Source organism: Scyliorhinus canicula, chromosome 16 (genome assembly GCF_902713615.1).
Source record: "Scyliorhinus canicula chromosome 16, sScyCan1.1, whole genome shotgun sequence".
NCBI lineage: Eukaryota > Metazoa > Chordata > Chondrichthyes > Carcharhiniformes > Scyliorhinidae > Scyliorhinus > Scyliorhinus canicula.
This window is the reverse complement of record NC_052161.1, coordinates 31,335,167-31,351,563: the sequence shown is the minus strand read 5'-3', so window position 1 is coordinate 31,351,563 and position 16,397 is coordinate 31,335,167. Positions and strand designations below refer to the sequence as shown.

The 16,397-nt window shown below is 45.1% G+C and overlaps 1 protein-coding gene across 2 annotated transcripts in view; it reads left to right on the top strand.

Annotated features, from left to right (window-relative positions):
• Positions 1-3,265: 3,265 nt before the first annotated feature.
• Positions 3,266-16,397, top strand: part of LOC119950622 (fibroblast growth factor receptor 2-like) — a 203,107-nt gene continuing 189,975 nt past the window's right edge. The window contains exon 1 of one of the 2 annotated variants that reach the window (XM_038773220.1): positions 3,266-3,424. The gene's annotated coding sequence lies outside the window, so the exon portion shown is untranslated. Of the gene's footprint in view, positions 3,425-6,674; positions 6,737-16,397 lie in introns of those variants that run through there. The other variant, XM_038773219.1, reaches the window with a different exon arrangement.

Sequence of the window (16,397 nt, the reverse complement as noted above, 5' to 3'; positions counted from 1 at the left end):
CAGGAGTGCACTGTTGCTTCACAACTCCAGGGACCTGGGTTCGATTCCCGGTTTGGGTCACTGTCTGTGCAAAGTCGCCACGTTCTCCCCGTGTCTGAGTGGGTTTCCTCCGGGTGCTCCGGTTTCCTCCCACAAAATCCTGAAAGACGTGCTTGTTAGTCGGACATTCTGAATTCTCCTTCAGTGTATCCGAACTGCTGCCGTAGGTTGGCGACTAGGGATTTTCACAGTAACTTTGTAGCAGTGTTAATATAAGCCTACTTGTGAAAAGCAGTGCACTTGATTGGAATCCCTTAAAAGGCCATGCAGCTCTTCCTTATTCTCTGACTTCTATCTTAATTGGGGAAAGTCTTGTTATTGTAGAATCATAGACAACACCTACAGTGCAGAAGGAGGCCACTCAACCCATCATATCTGTATCGACCTTCTGAAAGAATATCTTCCCTCTGAAAGAATATCTACCCAGGGCCACTCCCAACCCCATTATCCCACCTAACCTTTGGACACTAATTGTATTGTTCAATACACTTCTATTTTTTAATACCATCTCAGAATTTACTGAATTCTAGCCTTATAAAAAATATCTTGGTGTCAGCTATGGTGCAGTGGGAGCACTCCTGGTCCTGTGAGAGTGGGTTCAGATCCCACTCCAACACCTTGAATACAAAATTCAGGTTGACAATGTAGGGCAGTACTGTAGGGGCACTGCACCCTTGGAGGAGCCGTGTTCCAAAAGATGTATTGAACCAATGCCAATTTAACGGTAGAATTTCCAAGTGTCATATCGGATACAACATCCCGGTTACTTCCCGACAGGCGAGACGCAGCTGTATTTAATGGCACTTAGTGCCAAAAATGATCACCCACGAGCTTCACGGCGGAACTGACAGTCCCGCCAGCTGGTTCACCTGAACCGTGCATGGCAGCTCCCTGCTAAAAAGGGGGAGCTGCTCATAAACACTCCCTTCAAACTCACTCCCAGGTAGCACACGACCATGGTACCACATAGACCAGCTCCATGCTTCAGTGGTGCCAACCTGACCCTCCCCCCAAACAGCATATCACCATGCTTGTATCCCAGCAAACCCTGGCACCCACCAGCACAACCCCCCCATGCCCAGCAATGTCAACACATGCCATAGACTCTTTCTTCCCCCTCCTCCCCCCAACCCCCACCCCACCTGATGCATCAAGCATACAACTCACAACGCTCCCTCTCTGTCCCTGCAGGGGACATTTGTCCATAACAAGCAGGAAAGGGTGCAGATGCCCGACGGGGTTCTGGATATTAGAATCCTCAGCCCCTATGAGGAACAGGCCCTGGAGAAAGGGGTTAACCTCACCGACAGCAAGGTTGGTGTTTGCGGCTGAGGTGAGGATTCATTGCGCCGTCAACCTGTCTCAAGTGAGTTTCACATCAGACAAATTTATCCTTCCCTCTCACTGACCACATGTCCATTCTCTCACAGGATTTCCATCTGATGGGGCCGGGCCTACCGGGGTCACACCCCCGCCACCCAACAGAACATTGAAGGTCAGCTCCGAGGAGACCACCATCAAAAGTCACAGCTATCATCACCTTCCATCATCACAGAGACACGCACCTTGGTGGACGACATTAGTGGACAGGCTTCTGTGGCACAATCTGGTGAGCTAGGTGCGAGGCCAAGCCTCTGGGGAAGGTTATCCTGGAGCTAATGCTGTCGCTAGGGCATTGCCGTCAGATTCAAGTGTGCATTCATAGCTGATTGGAGGATTCCCAAAGGTTACGGGCGCAGGTGATGGTACCAGCAATAGGTGGCAAGGAAGTCAACACTGCTAGGGTGGTGACCGCAGTGGAAATCCTGGAGCACGACATGAATGTCATGAGTGATGCTGTCCAAGGCATGGCTTAGTCAGCATCAACCATGGCTGAGGGCCTTGACATCATGTCCCAGTCGCTTGGGGCACGTCCGAGATGCAGGTGGGCATTGGATGATAAGAGGCACCCGGAGGAAACCCACACAGACATGAGGAGGAAGTGCAAACTCCACAGAGTCACCCGAGGCCAGAATTGAACTGGGGTCTCTGGTGCTGAGGCAGCAGTGCTAACAACTGTGCTCCCCATAATGTGAGGAATCCAAATCTGCAATATCTCATAACAGCCTCCCCGAACAGGCGCCGGAATGTGGCGACTAGGGGCTTTTCACAGTAACTTCATTGAAGCCTACTCGTGACAATAAGCGATTTTCATTTCATTCATTTCATTTCAAAAAAGTGAGGGGGCAATTAAAATGTCGACGGCATTAGTGAAGGGGAAAAATTACCAGCAGTCAGCATTTTCTCACAACCTGATCCAATGGAGATGCGAGTCTACTCCACAAGATGCCTAAATAAATGAGACAGGAAATACATGTATTATAATTTACCTTAGTACAGATAAGAGAAAATGTATTTAATATTTGTTCACTGAGTAGGACTTACCATTTCACTGTCACTTGGCAACTAATTAAATCAATTAAAATATATACAGGAAATCGATTGATAAAAGCACTGAATGGCTGACTTTCCAGCATTTTCTCTGAGCTTGCTGGGGTAAACTATTTCTGACTGCACCTATGGAGCATTTGGAAGACAGTAGAGAAGAAATCTGCATGCCCACTACCCTGGAGTGCTATCACAGACCATCAACTGGGTTTCTCAATACGTTGCATCGGTGCACTACTGAAAGCAAGTTGTTGGACAGATTTCATTCCCCCCCCCGCCCCGCCCCGCCCCGCCGCCGCCGCCCCGCCGCCGCCGACCAAATAGCACTGTTGATTCGCAGCGCCAGAGACCCGGGTTTGATTCCCAGCTTGGGTCATGGTCGGTGCGGAGTCTGCGTGAGTTTTCTGCGGGTGCTCCGGTTTCCTCCCACATGTCTCGAAAGATGTGCTGTTAGGTGAATTGGACATTCTGAATTCTCACTCGGTGTACCCTGACAGGCGTTGTAATGTGGTGACTAGGGAATTTTCACAGTAACTTCACTGCAGTATTAATGTGAGCCTACTTGTGACACAAATAAAGATTACTATTACTATAAATGAAAACTAGTCATAAATAAATAGAGCGGCGTGAAAGAGCAATAGGGAGCAAACAATGGGAAGAAAAACAACGAATAAACAGGTATTTTGGAAGCGTCGGCCCCGCATTTAACAGTCAAGTTCGGAATGAACCGCTCAGAAAGTTCTTTGAAAGGAGCTGACAACTAACTTGCTCCCGGCGCCTGTGGAAAGGGCAGTTTTGTTGGATGGGAGTTTGCAGGCTAGGATCACGTGAGGAGAGAGAGAGAGTCCTGGAATTCAGCTCAGAAATGGCAAGAAAACAGGCTGCAGGCTGAAAGTTTAGGAATCCGCTTCAGGCAGCCAAGGGAGGCTGTCAGTGTTAAAATCTTCTCGACACTCGGGTGAGTGCAAAAACAAGCCTTTTGCCAAACCTCGCGGGCTTCCCTCCAGCCTCAGCAAAGGAGAGGAGAGGGGAATGGAGGAGCCTCGCAGATGCCAAGGAGAAAACCCAGGGTGTGGGGGTGGGCAGGCACGCTGTTTAAAGAAAACAAAACAGGAGGTTGTTGCCAACAGTGTGGATCTGTCGGAGAGCCAGCGGAAGATGGCGACTCCATCACCTCTTGGTTGCCCGGGGGAGGTGTTCAGATGCACGTTTCAACGTTGCTGTCTGCAAACTCTGACCGTGCAGCTCAATGCTGCAGTGGGTAAATCTGGCGTAAAATGAATGAGCCGAGGCTCAAAAGTGAGTGGGGGGGGGGGTTAAGGATTTGGACTTCACTCGTTGCTTATTAAAAATGAATGCTGCGGCAGGTTACCCTAACATTTAAAAACTTTGCACGGCGCTTAATAAGTGGCATTTTGCACCATTTTTAAAAAAAAGCTGTAACTGGGAGGAGAGACCAATCCCCGAGGAGGAGGGCAACCTACTTTTAAACTGCTTATTTATTTAATTAGTTGTGGTGTGTGTCAGGAAGAAAGGTGAGGCGCCGCCTAGGATTGGGCGGGCAGGAGGGGAAGGGGTAGAAGCCGCAGGCAGGGCCGAACGGTCTCGAATTCCCAACTTGAAGAGTCTGTGCAGGCGCCGATCCCGATTCCTCCGGCCAAACACCTGTCGAAATAAACGGAAAACACGAGGAGGTGTTAAAATAAAAATCAAACCTTGCCAGACGAGTATTAAATTAAAACCCAACCTGCATGGAAACGTTTGCCCCCTCCGGCTCTTTCTGCCGCTCGATGCCGGGTTCCTTTAGGACTGTTTCCCTCTACAATTTTGTGGAAGCCGCCTTCCTTTTTTGTTCTCGATAGATTTTATTTGCTGTTATTTTTTAATAATAACCGGAAAGTCATGTCTGGTTTTGGGGCTGAGATTTCACAGTGAATTCCCTCACTTTGCTGCAGATTCTTGATGCTCGTTCGTGGGGTGGGTGGGGGGTACAGGCTGGTGTTATTATTTAAATTTATAAAGGGGCCGCCGTGAGGAAGAGTGGAACCCGCGGCAGGCAGGAGAGCCGGGTCGCCCCATCCGCTACCATGGTAACAGCGCCTGGTTCACCCATCCGCTGCCATGGTAACAGCTTGGTTCACCCATCCGCTGCCATGGTAACAGCACCTGATGCCCCCTCAACTGCTGCCATGTCAACAGCACCTGATGCCCCCTCAACTGCTGCCATGGTAACAGCACTTGGTGCTCCCCTCAGCTGCTACCATGGTAACAGTGCCTGGTGCCCCCCCCCCTCAGCTGCTGCCATGGTCAAAAGGCCTGTTGCTCTCCTCAGTTAATACCATAGTGATGGGCCTATTGTGCTTCCTCAGTCACTGTCATGGTGATGGGACTTGTTGCCCTCCTCAGCAAGTGCTATGGTAGCAGAACCTGTTGACCTCCTCAGTTACTGCCATGGTGATGAGGCCTGTTGCCCTTCTCAGCTGTTGCCACGGTGATGGGACCTGCAGCCCTCAGGCCTGGTGCCGTCCTCAGCTGCTGCCTGGTAGCAGGGTCTGGTGCTCTCCCCAATTGCTGCCATGTTGACGGGACCTGTTGCTCTCTTCAGGCACTGTCATGATGTTGGGGCCTATTTTCCTCCTCAGCTGCTGCTATGGTGACATGATCTGTTGCCCTCCTCAGCCACTGCCATGGTGACAGGGCTTGTTGACTTCCTCAGCAACTACCATGGTCACATAGCCTGGTAGCCTGCTCAGCCACTGCCATGGTGACAGGGCATTTTGCCCTCCTCAGCAAGTGCCAATGGTGACAGGGCCTGTTGCCCTCCACAGTCACTGCCATGGTGATGGGAATGTTGCGCACTCCAGCCACTGCCATGGAGATGGGGCATGTTGCCCTCTCCTGCGACTGCCATGATGGCACGGCCTGGTGCCCTCCTCAGCCATGGCCATGGTAATGGGGCCTTGAGCCCTCTCAGCCGCTGCTATGGCGATGGGGCCTGGTGCCCTTCTCATCCACTGCCATGCTAATGGGATCTGGTGCTCTCTCAGTTGCTCCCATGGTGGCGGGGCATGGTGCCCTCCCAGCTGCTGCCATGGTGACGAGGCCCGGTGCCCTCTCTGCAGCTGCCATGGTGACAGAGCTGGTGCACTCTCAGCTGCTGCCATTGTCATGTGGCCTGGTGCCCTCTCAGCCTTGCCTTGCCTCTGCCGCCGACAGCTGCAAGACTGACAGCCCTGCTATTGTTTTGTAGGCTGTTTTGTTGTTGGCAGTGGACGCGATTGAAATGTTGATGAAACAGAAGCAGAAATGCAACAGTGTTAGTTAGCGTCTTATCTTCTGCAGCATGGGTTACTTAATTTTTTTTAGAAATAGGTTAAATGTGAGGAGAAAAGTCCCTGTAACTTATTGTCTGCATAGTTGTCTTTGGAATTTCTGACATTTTGCATTTTAAATTACTTTTGTATTGTTGAACTATAATCTGTTCATCATTCAGATGTCAATCAATTTATGTAGATTATGGAGAGAGGTGGGAAACTGAGGTTTTGTTAGAAATCCCAGACGGACCTTTTTATTGAATATGCATCTTATTCATTTATGTACCTTAATTTCACTTGATCCATTTTATTGCAAAAATAATATGAAGATTTTATTTTTAGATCAATGCTTAAAATGATCACAAAAATGGTTTTGTGAATCTTTTCCTATATATTGGTTGGAAAATTAACTATGAACCTTGGACGTACTGGTTCCTTTGATTTTCGTTAGTGAATTCTGAGTCCTATTATGACCAAACCCTGTTCCCACATTTAATTTGATAACAAAATGCGGATCTCCAGCCCATCATTCATTTGCCTTTAGTGCTGAGGCAAATGCTAACTGCAAGTAAAACCTTAAACAGGCATTGCCTTCCCTGTGGCATTCCAGACAGTGTAGAACTGTCAAGCTGAGAGAACAGCATATTTATAGAAGACAGATGATGCTCAGCACTAAACATGATTTTTAATGACTATTATGTTAAATTGTGTTGTTTTTAGACTTGGAGTATTCTGAATATTTAATGTCGGAATGGGTTCATGACTGTGATAGTTGAGTTTCATTGGTGTTCAGTAACTAAGTTAGAAAATAGATTGGTCCAGATCAATTTTAAGAAAGAAACCAAGGTGGCATTCTAATTCACCACTGTTTCTGCTCTTTATCCTGTCTCCAAGAATGCCAAGAAAGCTAATCAGGCCTGACTACTTGGGAACCAAGTTCTGGGTGCCAGTGGCAAGTACGTACAACATCTCATTTCCACAACATAGAAAATAGTCTCTGGCAGGGTAGCTCTGTTGCTTTTTCTTTGTCATACATTCTTCTCTTTTCTACTTGTCAGATTAATACCAGAATCATAATAGATTCTTTCTCAACACATCAACTCACTGCATGGTTCAAATACTAGGAAGTATCAGGGTTACGGGGATAGGGTGCATGTGGGGCCTTGGGTAGGGTGCTCTTTCCATGGGCTGGTGCACACTCGATGGGCTGAATGGCCTCCTTCTGCACTGTAAATTCTGTGATGATTCTATGATCAAGGATCATTTTCATGATTGCAATGAAGAAGTTTCAATTTGCAAAGCATTGAAGACCGACACAGGTGTGTGAGCACAACCCAATTTTTCAAGTGTTTAAAGTTAACTCTGTAATAAATTTTCTGTTCACATCTCTCACATATATATTATATCATACCATGAATATGTCTGTAACAAAGATTGCAGCAGACCTCCTAAACTCTCTTTTTTGAATGGCATGGGATAACCTCTAAAATAAGGAACTGTCTCACGTTGCAATAGTCATGTTTTTCCCCAACACATGGCTGAAATTCGGCGCAGGGACGGAGTATTGCGCGTCAGACCCGCGATCGGGTCTGACGCCGAGACGCGAACCTCCGGCGACAGGAGAATCAACGGCAGTTGCACGCGCGCGGTCGATGTGGCGCCGGTAGGGGGGCCGTTGAAATTGGATCCCGCAGCGATCCTCCGCAATCGATCGGCCGAATTCCCGCCGGCGTGGTTCACGTATGGTTCCACCTGGCGGGAGCGCGGCGTCACAGCTGCCATCCTGGTGGGGGGGTGGGGGAATCAGTCTCCGGGGGAGTTCTCCATGACTGCCAGGCCTGCGATCAGGGGCCACCGATCGGCCAGCGTGCGCAATCTAAGGGGGGGGCCTACCTTCCGCGCCGGCCCGCTAGGGGCGCCTACCTTCTGCGCCAGCCCGCTGTGTGGCTCTACCATGTTACCATGTCGCGCGGGCGCAGTGCAGAAGCGTCCGCCGCCTGCATGCGCGGACCCGCAGCCAGCAGTGCAGGGCCGTGTACGGCACCTGGAGCAGCGCGGAGCACTCCGGCGCCGTGCTGGCCCCCTGTGGGCCACGGAATCACTGGGCCAAGAGGCCCATTGACGCCGGCGTGAAACACTCCGGTGTTTACGCCGGCATCAACACTTAGCCACGGTTTTAGAGAATCCCAGCCCGTATTCACCCCCACTCCCCACGCTTATCCCATCTCCCCTACCCCCCTCTCTTTACCCACTGACAACAAATAGATCTGTAAATAGAGACAAGAACAGCTTCCACCTTGACCAGAATTCCCCATCTGAACCACGGAGGGCAAACTTAATTTTCTCAAGTTTAAGGAATTGCACAAGATTCCCCAAGCATGACAACATGTTTGGCGGATCTTGGGATTTCCATTCTAATAAAATTCGCCTCCAGCAATCATAATCTTGGTTATTTGGACATTTCCACATTAAGCATTGCAGTTTCATCCCTGAGAGGTGTGGCTATCCTAACATCTCCAGTCCAATGTGAAACATAAATGTCTCTATTAACATGAGTGGGATAGTTTGGCTTCTGTCATCAACTGGCATAATCCTGGCAGCATTTCTTAGCCCTCACTTGAAATCATGGAGGAGATTGTTGTGTTGAACACAGATTGTCTGTGATATGAATTCTAAGCTACATCAGTTAAGAAAGTTGCCTCAGCCGTGTACGTGTTGGAGTGACAATGAAGAGATTTGAAAAGAATGTTTCTCATACAAAAACTACTATCAAGTTTTTTTTCTGTCCTAAATTTCTAATTATATTTTAAAAGTGGGAATAATTGCAAACTTTATTTGTGCTCGAAAGGAATCACAACATTTGAGTTAGATAAACTGTAAATTGTGTGGCGAAATAAGATAAAGATAATAAGATAAAGGTGAATGGTGGCGAAATTTCATGATGGATTGAGTGGTTTGAAAGTTTTGACTTTTGAATGAAAAGTAAACATTCTCTTTACAAGCATCTAAAAAGGTGGTTTGGGAGTACTGAACTATAAATGTTATCAACTTCTGGCTGAAATTTGTGAACTTTGTATGTGCAATCACCCCGTACCCAAGGCTTAGTGAGTGAGAGCCAAAGTAGTCCCAACTACTTCATTGCCAGTGCAATGGCAAATGTAGAAATGTATGCAGAACAATATTTCATTCCACAATGTACAACACAGACACTTGCCCCACTCTGCAATGTATTTGATCAGATTTGCCGAACTGAGGGGAGTGTGGTGACTGATGGGCTGGGTCCCCAGAGTATGGGAAATTCGAAACTTCTTTGAAGTTAGGCCTGGATCTGCTGTGGGAAAGTATCATTGGCCTGGCTAGACATAGGAGAGGTTATGTTATATGCAGCCTTTGTATGTCTGATTAATATTCTGTTTAAAAGTAATGCTGAAATTATATTAATTGAAGGCTTAGATATGTTTATCACTGTATAATTATGCCACAACAGTTATTATCAGGAGAGTACAATGGGGAATTATTTTGCAGCTGAGAGCTAACATTTCTTAGGCCTGTTAAACCATATACATATTGTAGTTGCTCTAATTAGATTCTCAATTTCACCACAATTGCCGTCAATATGAATTGAATTAGGGACACCTGCAAGCTGTTGATCCAGCTTCAGTTAATGTGTAATGATGTATGGGTGGTCTGTCCATGCACAAGAAGGATTTGTTCTGAAGGAGAGACTTGATGCTTTGGTGTGTCAAGGTGTCACAAAATACTGGAAGGAATTGTGGCCCAGAAGTTAGCTGATACTGTTCCTATTTTACAGGTTTCTGCACATTAGGCTCTGGTTGTGTGTCATCCATCACATTGGTTGAGGCTGAAGTGTGAGAGGCATACTAACCCTTGTTTCAGGACAGCTTCCCAAGCTTGGAATGCCATGAACGGAGTGGGCATCGGGCCTGTTGGGTTCACAGTAACTAAGTCTACTTGCAGCCTAACCAATGGTCCTTGAAAGTTTCATTTCCATGCATTCAACTGTTTATTTTTAAACATTTTGCGCTTAATTCCATCACTTAAAGATGTTTTGCAGGCTATTAGTTTCTGAACTCATTGCAGGTTTCCGAAGAGGTTTGAAAGTGGATTTTGTCATGGTTAGTGTGTTTAAACATTTGGGGATCGGTTGAGTCATGGGTATTTTCTGACACATTCGGTGTTTATTTTTATGATAAAATACAGGATCAAGAATCTGGATTACTTGACAGGAAATCATCTTGTAAATTATTTTGGGAGGTATACTGCAGGACCACAAAAATCCCTTTTCTGTGATTTATTAAAATATTTAAACTAGTCACTGCATTCTTTTCTAGGCAAGTTTATTCAATCAATATTCAGTCACCATGAACATTACTTAGCCTTCCAGCACATACCAAAGGTATGTACTCTTCTACTATTGGAAGGACTTGGCGCGTGAAAGCTTCAAGCCCCATTTAGGACAAACACTATTATGCATATAGAGAATATGCACATCACGTGTTACATGAAGTAAAAACATAGCTTCCAGGTTTCTTGGGTGACTTAAACATTGCCCACTTATCGACTGTAAATATTGTGACTGTCACATAATTTGCTGATCATACTTTCAGCAACGATAAAGGGTTCGCACAATTAATTAGGGTAACTAGAATATATGTATATGGTTTAACAGATCTAGGAAATGTTAGCTCTCAGTTGCAGAATAATTTCCCATTATACTCCCCTGTTACTAACTGGTGTTCTAATCATGCAGTGATGAACTAATCTGAGCCTCCATTTCACCATTTCTTTTAAACATGTTTCAAATTTCATATTTCTTTAGTGTCTGGATGTGTTTTTAGCAAAAGGAAACAAACTTCTATTATGAAAAATCTTCCATCCATTGCTGTCAGCACAGAGTATCTCAACAGTTACCATAAAATGACAATACTAATCGCTTCAATTTTTATTTTGACAGCACCATTTTGAACAGGTCCATCATGTCAAGTGCTTTTCTGACCATTTTGGATAAAAATGATTTGTCGGGAAGTACCTTGATTGAGGAGAAGGAAATTAAATGCAAGCGTAAAATTAATTTTCAGGAGAAATTTTGATTAATTCAAATTCTTAGGTATATATCAAAATGACTGAATGCTGTGAGAACAACAGAAGAGTGTATTTCTTATATCTGTTTTAGATTCAAAGAATCCACCGGATTAAATGAAAGGCATTGTAATATTTTGGGGTATGGTAAATTCTGAAATGCAATAGTTGAAATTAGAATATTTTAAAAATATTAAATGTTGATCTCCCTTCCTAGCCTTCCATGTAGCACAGTGCTATAATTATGCTACAAGTCACACGATTCGTAAGAGGAATGAAAATGCCTCTCAGAATATCAAACTAGCTAACTCCAGGGGGAAAAAATTGAAATTGCCTGGTCCAAGAGAATGGATAAAATAAAACTGAAATTGCAAATTAGATTATTAGTACTCAGGGTACAAGAGATACAGTTAACACAATCATCCCCTGAAGATGCTAGCTTGTGATGGACCGTAGGTGGCATTAGTATTCTAGTATTTCGCCCAAAAGGCAATTTGACATGCTTGAATCTAGCTTGTGATTGCCAACAGCCTGTTTGACAGTCGGAGTCAAGCCCAGCTCTGCTCTCATCCATCACTGACATACATGCTTCTATTCTAAGAGGAAGCACTAGAAAGCAGTCAAGAACGGGAATCCTGGCCAATTTTTCCACTCTCCCTAATCCAGAGACAGTGATACTAATGGTAGTGCCACATTGTCACCCAGTTTCAGATCAGCGCTCTAAGTGCACACAGGGATCAATCAACCCAAGACCTTCCTTTCTTTATAGGGAAGTTCCAGCTTACATGTTGAATGTACTGTTTTATATCCACTGAATTACCAGAGAAAGCATGTCTGTACGGTTTGTTTTTGTTTTTATTCAAATCCCAATATTAAGAGTAGACGAGTGCAAAGATTCAGTTAAACCTTGTCGAATAGATTGACTAGAATCCAGCTGGAGTATGGTTTCCATTAATTGTTGCATTTTAAAAATGTATTACATATTTAAGAAAAAAAACTCAAACCATTCTTCATTCAGTGATTCGGAAAGAGATATGTATCCAGACATTTAAACTGATACTGCATTTTCATCATGTGTTGTCGATTTTACATCATGCGTTGTAGATTTTACATCATATGTTGTACATGGCTGTTCTGCTTAAAGCAAGGAGAATGAAGCTCTCTTTCTGATAAATTGAAATTGTGCATTGCCAGCAAGAATCCATTCTTAGAGGCGAGGCTGGGGGTCACTAGTTGGAGATATTATGGTCTTGTGTTGTATCTCCATCTCTGACTCGCTTTTCATTTTGAGCGTGGCTCCTGCTGGAGTCTCTCTCATCGGAGATGGTGAATGGTGATTGCCTGCACTTGTGTGGCACGAGTGTTACTTTCCACTTGTCAGCCCAAACCTGGATATTGTCCAGGTCCCGCTGCATTTGCACGTGGACTGTGTCAAATTAGCTATCCTATCTGCTGTTTATTTTAATCATGGCCAAGAGTGTGAGAGGTTCTACAAAAAATGCAGTCCTCTCCCCATTCACCATGGATATGGAGCTTGGGTGTTATAGAGAATTGTTGAGAGAAGAAAATAATTTGGTGTGAAAGATTGAATAGCATTTCGGAGGCAATTTGGCTGCAGAAGAGATCTGGGAATGTGAAATCCAAGGACATAAACAAGATTAAGCATGACAAGGAAAAACAATGGTTAGATTCATCAGTAAATGTTTAGTGGCTGTATGAGAAGGAACTGATGGCAATTGGAAATCCTTGGCAGAACTGGAATGCCCATTTGAACATGGTTTGGGTAGGGTTTTCATCGTAACACCTTGCAGTACTGACCTTGCAGTAGTGTGAATAGGGCAGTTGAAGGTTCTTAAGTTCAAATCTGGCCAGCATTTAAGTTTCCTATTTCAGCAATTACATTTTTCACATCAGCAATATGTTAGGGAAACCTTCTTTCAAAATGTCTATGTCCCTTCTTCTACCAGGGTCAGGTACTGATAAATAAATGCACCTATTTCACGCACCTATTTCACGCAAGCGCATTGTGGTAACATCAAATAGTACCACCCGGCTAGTTATTCTTCTTTTAGTGATGTTGCACACAAGGGGACGGACAAGGTGGAAGCATGCACCCCACCTCCAGCTGAGAATGGAATGCAGAGAAATGGACAGAGACCCACTGTAACACTAAATCAACTATCCCTTGGTCATGTACCCACGTTATGCCTATTCAGTGCCCCCAAAAGATAGGAGGTTCAGAGCCACAAGACCTTTGAACATTTGAAATAAACAAGATTTTAATTGCTCCATTGAAGGCATGAAGGAAATCACAATGTCAATTCACTAAGCTATTCAAGCTGTAGGACATTGACCACTGTAGAATCACCAGCAAAAGGGTGGATAAATACCTCTAATAAGTGGAAGATCTAATTATTGAAATGAATGAAGAACTAACCTTAGGATCATTGGGTTAATGAAGTTGCAGAAGTCTCTGTGTTTAACATTTCTGTGATAATCACTTCTATCTATCATACCACCTTAAGCAAAATGTTTGGAGAAAAACCTGTGTTAAAGGTAGTTGAGGGCAGGCTTTACAAAATTATGCAGCACTGTTGATGTATTTTGGAAAGCGAGTGTTTAGTGCTATGTCAGACATATCAAAATTAACATTCTCAATCAACATGACCAAATTAACCCTGGCAACTCTCGCTGCCTAGACCCTCGGGACACACCGGCTCGGAGTCGCCATTTTGTACCATGTGCAGTAGTGTGAGAGGAGATGTTCTACAAAAAGTCAACTCAACTAGGGATCTGGGCTGATTGAACCAAAATGATTGACTGAAGGAAGATTTTTCTGTGCTGTTAATCATGGGATGGTTTAAACTGTCTTTCCTTTTGTTAATTTGGTTAGTTTTTAGGAGACATGGTAGCACAGTGGTTAGCACTGCTGCCTCACAACGCCAGGGACCCGGGTTTGATTCCCACCTTGAGTGGCTGTGGGGAGTTTGCACATTCTCCCGTATCTGTGTGGGTTTCCTCCCGCAGTTCAAAGATTGCTGGTTAGGTAGATTGGCAATGCTAAAATTGCCCCTTAGTGCCAAAAGGTTAGGTGGGGTTAAGGGATTATAGAGATATGGTTGGGTCGTGGTCTAAGGGGGGGTCAGTGCAGTCTTGATGGGCCAAATGGCCTCCTGCACTGTAGGGATTCTATAATTAAGCTATAAGTTTAAAAATTATATTGTTTGAAGAAATGTTTGCAACAATGCTACTGAAAGAAATGCAGGACCTGATCGAATGGCTTTGTTGCACCGGACTCTGGACGTGACGAGGCCATTAAATCTTGAGAGAGGGCTCGTGAGATTTGCAATGCTTTGCGAGATCTCGTAAGATGTTGCAATCTGGATCTTGCCTTCACTGATGGGATCCAGATTTGCATATTTAAGCGAGCACTTAAATGTATCTCTGTTGGATTCTCCTATGGACTGGGATCGAATGCCCACGCTTGGGAGACCTTGCCATGATGCCATTTAGCACTGGTCCACACAAACATGGTCCCAGGTGCAACGGCACCTGGGGAGGGGTGGGGGGGGGGTCTCCCAGCCTATCAGGGGCCTCTTGTTGGTCAGGCTCCGGGCAGGGTGGTACTCTGACATTCCTGCAGCTACCTTGGCGCTACCAGCCTGATCACCTGGGTACTCCACTACATCATTCCTGGGTAGCACTGGCAGGGGCACTGCCACGGTACCAGGCTGGCAGTGCCAAGTTGCCTGGATGTCAGGTTGTCACTAACAGGGATCAGAACCAGGGGTGCCTTGCCCTGGTGAGTGGGGAGGGACTTGAGGACCCCCTAACCAGTACGTTGGGGCATCTGGGGGGGGGGGTCCCAGAGGCCGTGGTGGAATTCCAGCTGAGCCCGTTAGTGTTGGAAATGAAGGTAAGTGCAGCCTCAGCGGGGTGTTCCCCGCTGAGGGCCCCCCCCCCCCAAAAAAATGAATCCTGTTTGATAGCGGGGTCATTCTTCGTGCTGCAAGCGTTGAGAAACACCCCGATAAACGTGCCCAAAATGGGACTCTGTTTTGTCTCTGTTAAATCATGGCAATAAGGGCGGCACGGCGGCACAATGGTTAGCGCTGCTGCTTCATGGCGCCAAGGAGCCGGGTTTGATCCCAGCCCCAGGTCGCTGTCCATGTGGAGTTTGCATATTTTCCCCGTGTCTGTGTGGACCTCACGTCCACAATCCAAAGATGGGCAAGGTATATTAATTGGCCAAGCTAAATTGCCCTTTAATTGGGAAAAAAGAATTGGGTACTCTAAATTTGTAAATTTAAAAAAAGTCACGCCAGTGGCGTCTGTGTATGTCTATAATTCATAGTTATGAAAATGAAATGTATTCACTCCTTGATTGCAATAGAATATAATTGTTAGCTTGACAGTATAAATTTGTACATATTTAATGCAATTTGTTTGTATAAATAAAAGTTGTATACTATTGGTGATGCTGTCAAAGTTCTTGCTGTGCCCTGGTAATTGTACCTCTGTCAATAAAAAAAAAATTAAAAGGCTAATATATGGACCAGGTGAACCAACTGCCTGCTTGGTTTCAATGCCATAAAAGCAGTTGGTAAAGGGTGGAAGAAGCGACTTTTCTGAACAATAACAATGGCTGGAGCAAGTGCAAGATCTTGTGCATGTTTATTTTCAGTTGCAATGCAGTCTGAGTCGAGGTGGTCACAATCTTAGAAAGGAAACTCAATCAGTTGAACTGGGGCTGATCAATAGTGATTAAATTTGACAAGGACAAATGTAATTTGTAAAAATAAGGTACCCCTACATTCAATGAGTGAAATAAAACTTATCAAGATGGATGTTGAGACATTAATAATTTTGGAACGCTTAAAGAAAGCTAGCCTTTTATTGGAAAATCAAATAAATTCAAATGACCAGATGTCATGTTCAATTTGTATAATGTAGTTTGGCTGGACTTGGGGTACAGTGTACAATTCCAGTCACCATGCCGTAAGGAAATATGATATAGAGGCAGTGCAAGGATGAGCAATGAGGATGATCTAAATTTCAGAGAAAAGAATTGTAAACTAACAACTTGATCAACTCAAAATCTTCAGCCTCAAAGCAATCTACCAGGTGATCTCATGGATATCTTCCACGTCGGTCGGTGAAAGCACATTAACATAATGGAGAACAAGAAGCCCAATAGAACAGTAAACCCAAAATAGCACTTTCAGATATGGCCATGGTAACAGGATAAGATTTAAAAACTTCAGAATTTTGAAAGGGAAATTGAAGCAGGCGTTGTGTAGTTTTGCCTTACACAGAAGATGATCAATATTAACAAAAAACTTTTTAAAAGGGTGGTGCAATTGGGACATGGTCCTGTGGCAGCCTTTTATCTGATGAAATAGTTTTGGTGCTCAAGCTTCGCCTGATGTGGCTCAAGAACCCCACCCTGACATGGCGGACTTTGCTGTGTTTGCTGCAGAAGAAGACTGAGAATGTGCACAATTGGCTGGCCTCTGT